Source organism: Pteropus medius, unplaced genomic scaffold (genome assembly GCF_902729225.1).
Source record: "Pteropus medius unplaced genomic scaffold, Ma_sr-lr_union100, whole genome shotgun sequence".
Classification (NCBI taxonomy): Eukaryota; Metazoa; Chordata; class Mammalia; order Chiroptera; family Pteropodidae; genus Pteropus; species Pteropus medius.
In genome coordinates, this window is record NW_024342471.1 from 4492461 (window position 1) to 4498232 (window position 5772).

Sequence of the window (5772 nt, forward strand, 5' to 3'; positions counted from 1 at the left end):
AAGGCAAAGAGGACCGAGGAGTGTATCTGATCGAGAAAGTGGCCTGATCAGATTTGTACCCCAGAAAGATCCCAGTGGTGCTGTGTGAAGAACACCTTGTCACAGGACAGATCTGGCCCCTGTCTTGAGGCACTGCCACTTATAAGCTGGAGGACTCGAGTAAGTGGTTTTACCTCTCTGAGCATCAGCATCCTCATCTGTAAAACAGGATTGATAATATTTACTCCCTCTGCGTTGTTGGGATGATACAATGTGATAAAGCACAAAAACAAGCGTAAGAGAATTGCCTATAGAGCTACATTGCCTGGTTTGAATCATGGTCTTGTCATTTGCCAGCTGTCTGACCTTAGGTAAGTTACCTGTTGCTCTGTGTCTGTTTTCCCATCCATAAGATGGGGATACAATAGTTCTGACCTTATAGGATTACGATGAAGATTACTATTGGTAAAACGCTTAGAATGGTGACTAGAGAATTTTTAAAAAATAAGTAACGTACCTGATAATGGCTGAAAGATGATTGAAGGAGAAATGACGTATCCAAAATCATACAGCAGGTAAATGACAGCAAGACTTGATCTGAGTTAAAGCCCTTCTCTGTACAAAGCCTTTTAGGTTAGATTGCTCATCTGATTACCAGTATTATTATGAGACTTTAACATGAGAGAAGAGCATGGATTCAAACCATACACACTACACAATACTGCTTCCTCTAATATGAAATACCTGGCACTTAACAATAATTAATGATCAAAGAAGCAATTTCCCCTGGTCATCAGGCCTAACAAAAGGGAATCATCACAGTTAAGACAATAGTGCCAGAAGGGAGCTAAAGAAATCCTGGGATGGATTTGTAACCCGCTGGATCTAAGTTTGTATTCTGAGTTTCAAGGCCGTGGCTCCACCAGTTAGTAGGGGTGTGACCTTGTGCAAATCACTTAACTTTCGGTGTCATACTTTTTTCATCTTTATATGGGGTGAGGGATAACAGTATCTCTCTCCTAGGGCCATTGTGAGGATTAACTGAGTTAATACTTATAAGTGCTTTTTGAATCTGGCACATACTGAACACTGAAAAATATTAGCTCTGATGATGATGAGGATGATGTTGATCTTTGAGTGTTTATTCGGTGTCAGGCTTTACATTCATTATCTTATTCCAGACTCATACAAACTGTGGAAGGTAGAACACATATATCCACAGAGGTGAGAACTTGGGCTCAGAGACTTTAAATAACTTGCCAAGGTCACGCAGCAAGTACATGGTAAAACTAGGATTTGAACTCCATCTATTTGATTTCAAAATCTAAATCCTTAACCACCCACTATCCTTCCTCTTGTCAGTCAGCAGCCCCATCAAACTTTGAATAACATGGGAGTGAAAAGCATGCCTTATTAATTTTCATACCCTCCACCACCCCACTCCCACTCCCTCTTCCAAGTGCTTGTCCCGGAGTAGGCATCAGGAAATGTTTCCTGAATGAATCGTTGATCTCTCCTCCCACTCCTGGCACTTCCGGTGCCTCAAGGGCCTCCTCCTCTACATCCTTGAACCAGCTTTTACTGAACACAAAAGGAATGATGAAAAAAATCTTTCTCCCCAAGGATACAATTAATCAGAATGCTTACGCACATGCCTCTGTCTGTATAAATACATATATTTGTATCTATATAAATAGTAGCACTCACAAAGGTTGCTGGATCAATGATGTGGTTGAATGGAAGACTGACAGCGTGATTCATGGCTCAAGTCAAATTTAACTCTAACCTGTTTGTGCAAGACAGATTTACTTCAAGTGCCCTCTCTGCTGCATAATTGCCATGGGCCCACCTTCTTTCAGTGGAGAGGATATTTCCACATCAGACTGCAATCTCTTGCTGCTGCACACCCGAGTCAGATCTGGAGTCTCTTGACTACTTTCCCAGCAGTGTGGGCCCAGGTAAGATCTAACTAAGAAGTCGTAGTCAGCAGAAGAAAGAGGAATAATCAAAGCTACAGCAGGAGGCAGCCCTCCAGGAAACCTGGGAATATGAGATGGCAAAACCTCTGGAGATAGATTGGCTAGAGAAGCCTTTTTCCATCCATCCATCCATCCATCTATCCATCCATCCATCCATCCATCATCATCATCATCCATCCATCCATCCATCCATCATCCATCATCAATCCATCCATCCATGGTTTATTCTTTCAACCATTCATTACATACATTACATACACCCATGAAACACATTCATTTTTCTATCCTTTCAGGCATAAAATATGTACTGAGCATCTACTAGGTGCCAGACACTGCTGAACATGGGGATATAGTCAGATATTTTGCTTTCATGGACCTTTCATTCTAGCATGAGTTCAGACAATAAGCAGATAATCATGCCAATAACTTTTTAGTTATAGACTCTATGAAGTGTTTCAGAAAAGAGGTAGGTGGTGTTAAGAGATTCTGTACCTGGGGACCTTGAGCTATTCTTGGGGTCAGGGAAACTTCTGAGAGTTGCTAGATGAGAAAGAGCCATTTATATGTCTGGGAGTTGGGCAGACCTTTCAGGGAAGAGAGAAGAGCTCAGGACAGCTTTGAGACTGAGAAGAGCTAGGACCAAAGCGGCCTGAACATGGTAAGGAGGAAAGAATGACAATAGACTGGACTGGGGAGGCATCAGGAAACTGGATCACCCAAGGCTTTGGAAGCTATGGAAGGATCTGGTATCTGGTTCCAGGTTTGCTGTGGTTCCATTTTCCATTTGAAGAAGTTCCATTTGAAGAAGTGAGCATTTCGTTGCTTTGTTTAACAGGAAGAGGGTAAACCATGGTGGAAAAGCACAGAGCAAAGCTGAACTCTTGACTCTACTATACCACTTATGTATGACCTTAAGTAGGCAAGCTGTTTAACTTCACTGATTAGATTTTTCACCTATAAAATAATGAAAATTCTGCTTTTCTTTCTTCCTTTTTTAATATTAATAGAGTACCTACTATGTGTCCAGTGTTTTTCTGGACACAGGTGGTATTCCAATGACCCCAACAGGCTAAACTCGCTGAGTTGTTATAAGGATTTAATGAGATAATGCACATAAAACATTTGGTACCATGCCTTGTTCATTGTATATACTTATTAGATGGTGGCTGTTTTGATTACTATTGTAAACATTAGTAATCAAAACACTTTCCCAATGTTGCTCTATATACTGGGAGCTCCAAGGAACTAGCAGGTAGCATTTTCTCCTTCAATTGTAGCATCCCCATTCACTTACTCAGAGACATCTGAGAGATATCTTTCATTCTTTACAGCCAGTCATCAACTTCTGCCCTTCCTATCTTCCAAATATCTCAAATGTATCTGCTCATCTCCAGTCCTCATTCACTGACATAGCTAGCTGTTCTTAATCTCATACCTGACAGACTGTTAACTGAATACCCCAAATATATATTCCTCCCTTCTTCTGTACTGTTTTATGATTTTGTTTGTGCCTATAATGTGCATAATCTCATGTAAATACTAACTTCCTCAGCCTCTTTTGCACATAGGAGTGACAATTTTGACCAAGGAGATGGAAGCGTCTCCTAGAGGTAAAAGGAATAGATGTAGAGCCTTCTACCAGGCCTGAATTTTTCTTTTTTTGAACATGATTGCGATATCCGGAGCTGTGGCAGACATCTTGGAACCATGAAGTGACAACCATAAGGATGAAAGCCAATACGATGGAGCAGAAAGACAAAAAGCCTAGATCCTTGGTGAAATATCTGACAATGTCAGTAACTGCTGATCTTTGAATTTCTTGTGAGAAGAACAAACCCCTCTTTTGTGTAAGTCACCATTTTCTGTTATTTAGAGCTGACCAGATTTCTAAATGGTGTACCTGTTTTATTTTAACAGCCTTCCAAATTGCCTGCTCTAGGTTTAGCCCCACAATTCATCCTCTGGACAGCAGCCACAAGTATGTTTTGAAATATACAAATCTGATCATTCCTGGGCTAAATTTTTTTTTTAAAGGTTTCCTATCATGTACAATGGTTCCTGCACATAATGTTAGTATTTGTCTAAATAAGGGTTTTCAGAGAGCATCTCAGCAACTTGATCAGTTTTTTTTTTCTGTTGAATATTGACATATTAATCTCTTATTCAACTCATGTGACTCTGGTGTTATTGCAATAGTATTTTAAATAAAATTATTAAATTTAACTTTACTCAAACTTAAAGAAAAAAACTGAAGTGAAATTGAAGTAGTTGTTGATTTTCAAATAATTTTTCTTCACTCATGGAATATTATTTCTTAACAGATCACTCCAAGGGAATAATTAAGGAGATACAACAACTTAAAGGAATGTGGGATCCGGGATTGGATGCTGGACCAGAAAAAAAGACAACAGTGGAAAAAAGGCAATATTTTAATAAGGCCTGTAGTTTTGTTAATAGTGTTCTATCAATGTTGATGTCCCGGTTTGGACAATTGTACTATGGTCATGTAAAATGGTAACATTAAGAGACCCTTCTGAAGGATGTATCAAGTAATTCTCTGTATTTTTTCGACTTTTCTATAATTCTAAAAATACTTCAAAATAAAATCTTTTTAAAAATTGCTTTAAGGTTAAGAAAAAAATTACAAAATAGCAAGAGATTAGAGTTGTTCTTAATTACGTTTTTATTCTAGAGAGTATGGAATCACTGTTATGAAACATGGTGGTGTAAGCAATCTTATCATTCTCATTTTCTCTTTCCTAATTTTTGTTAATTATTTTTATATTGTCAAGATTTATAACATTGACATCTCTTTTTTTTTTTTTGCAATTATTACTGGAGCCGTTGAATCTTAATTACATATTTAAATAATTTGGTGCTCACCCCTAGTCCTTTTGTTTCCTGAATTCTTTATTTTGATTTATCTCTATTGGCTGGATTTCATAAAGAAGTACTTTTTTCAAGAATGTCTCATTGCTCCTGTGTCTCCTGAGCTCATGCACACTTGGAAATGTCTGTGTGCTGCCATCTCATTTATACAAATGAAAGCTTGGCTGGATATCAGTTCTGGGGTGTTGGTTCAGAACTCTGTAGACATTGTTCTACCATTTTCTGTCATGAAGAGTTAACAAAATTTTTTTTTACATACAGTGGAATTAAGTTTTTTTGATACACTGTTTTATGAAGTTTATGTAATATTACATGAACTTACATGTAATATTCATACAACCACAACTAGAATCAGAATACAAAATGGTTCTATCATCCTTTAAAATTTCCCCATACTACTCTCTTACAGACAAACTTTCCCCCAACCATTAACCCCTGGCAACCACTGATGTATTTCTTGTCCCTATAATTTTGCCATTTACATGTCATATATGGAACAAATTATATAGTATGTAACCTTTTGTTCCTGTCTTCTTTCACTCAGCACAATGGCTTCGAATTACATTTACACTGTTAGGCATGTCAACAGTTCATCCTATTTTATTTTCAGTAAAATAGTATTATATTGATGATCCACAAGTTTCTTATCAATTATTGAAGGACAGAGTGGCTATACTGTTTTCTTTCCCACCCACAATGTATGAGAGTTCACTGAATATGAAAACTCCATAGTGGTAGTTCAAATTTTGGCATATTTTTAAACTTACTGTTGAATTTTGAGTGTTCTTTATATATTCTGAATACAAGTACTTTACAACATCTATAATTTACAAATATTTTTCTCCCCATATAGAGCTTCTTTTTCCATTTTCTTGCAGAGCAAATTTTATATTTTGATTATAATTTATCAGTAATTTTTAATGAA

General features: G+C 37.5%; 1 long non-coding RNA gene across 1 annotated transcript; it reads left to right on the forward strand.

The window, feature by feature from the left end:
• The first annotated feature begins 1706 nt into the window (after positions 1-1706).
• LOC120603313 (uncharacterized) lies at positions 1707-4381 on the forward strand. The gene is made up of 3 exons (XR_005653000.1): positions 1707-1937; positions 3876-3936; positions 4280-4381. It is a non-coding gene; the product is annotated as an uncharacterized LOC120603313 (long non-coding RNA).
• Positions 4382-5772: the final 1391 nt, after the last annotated feature.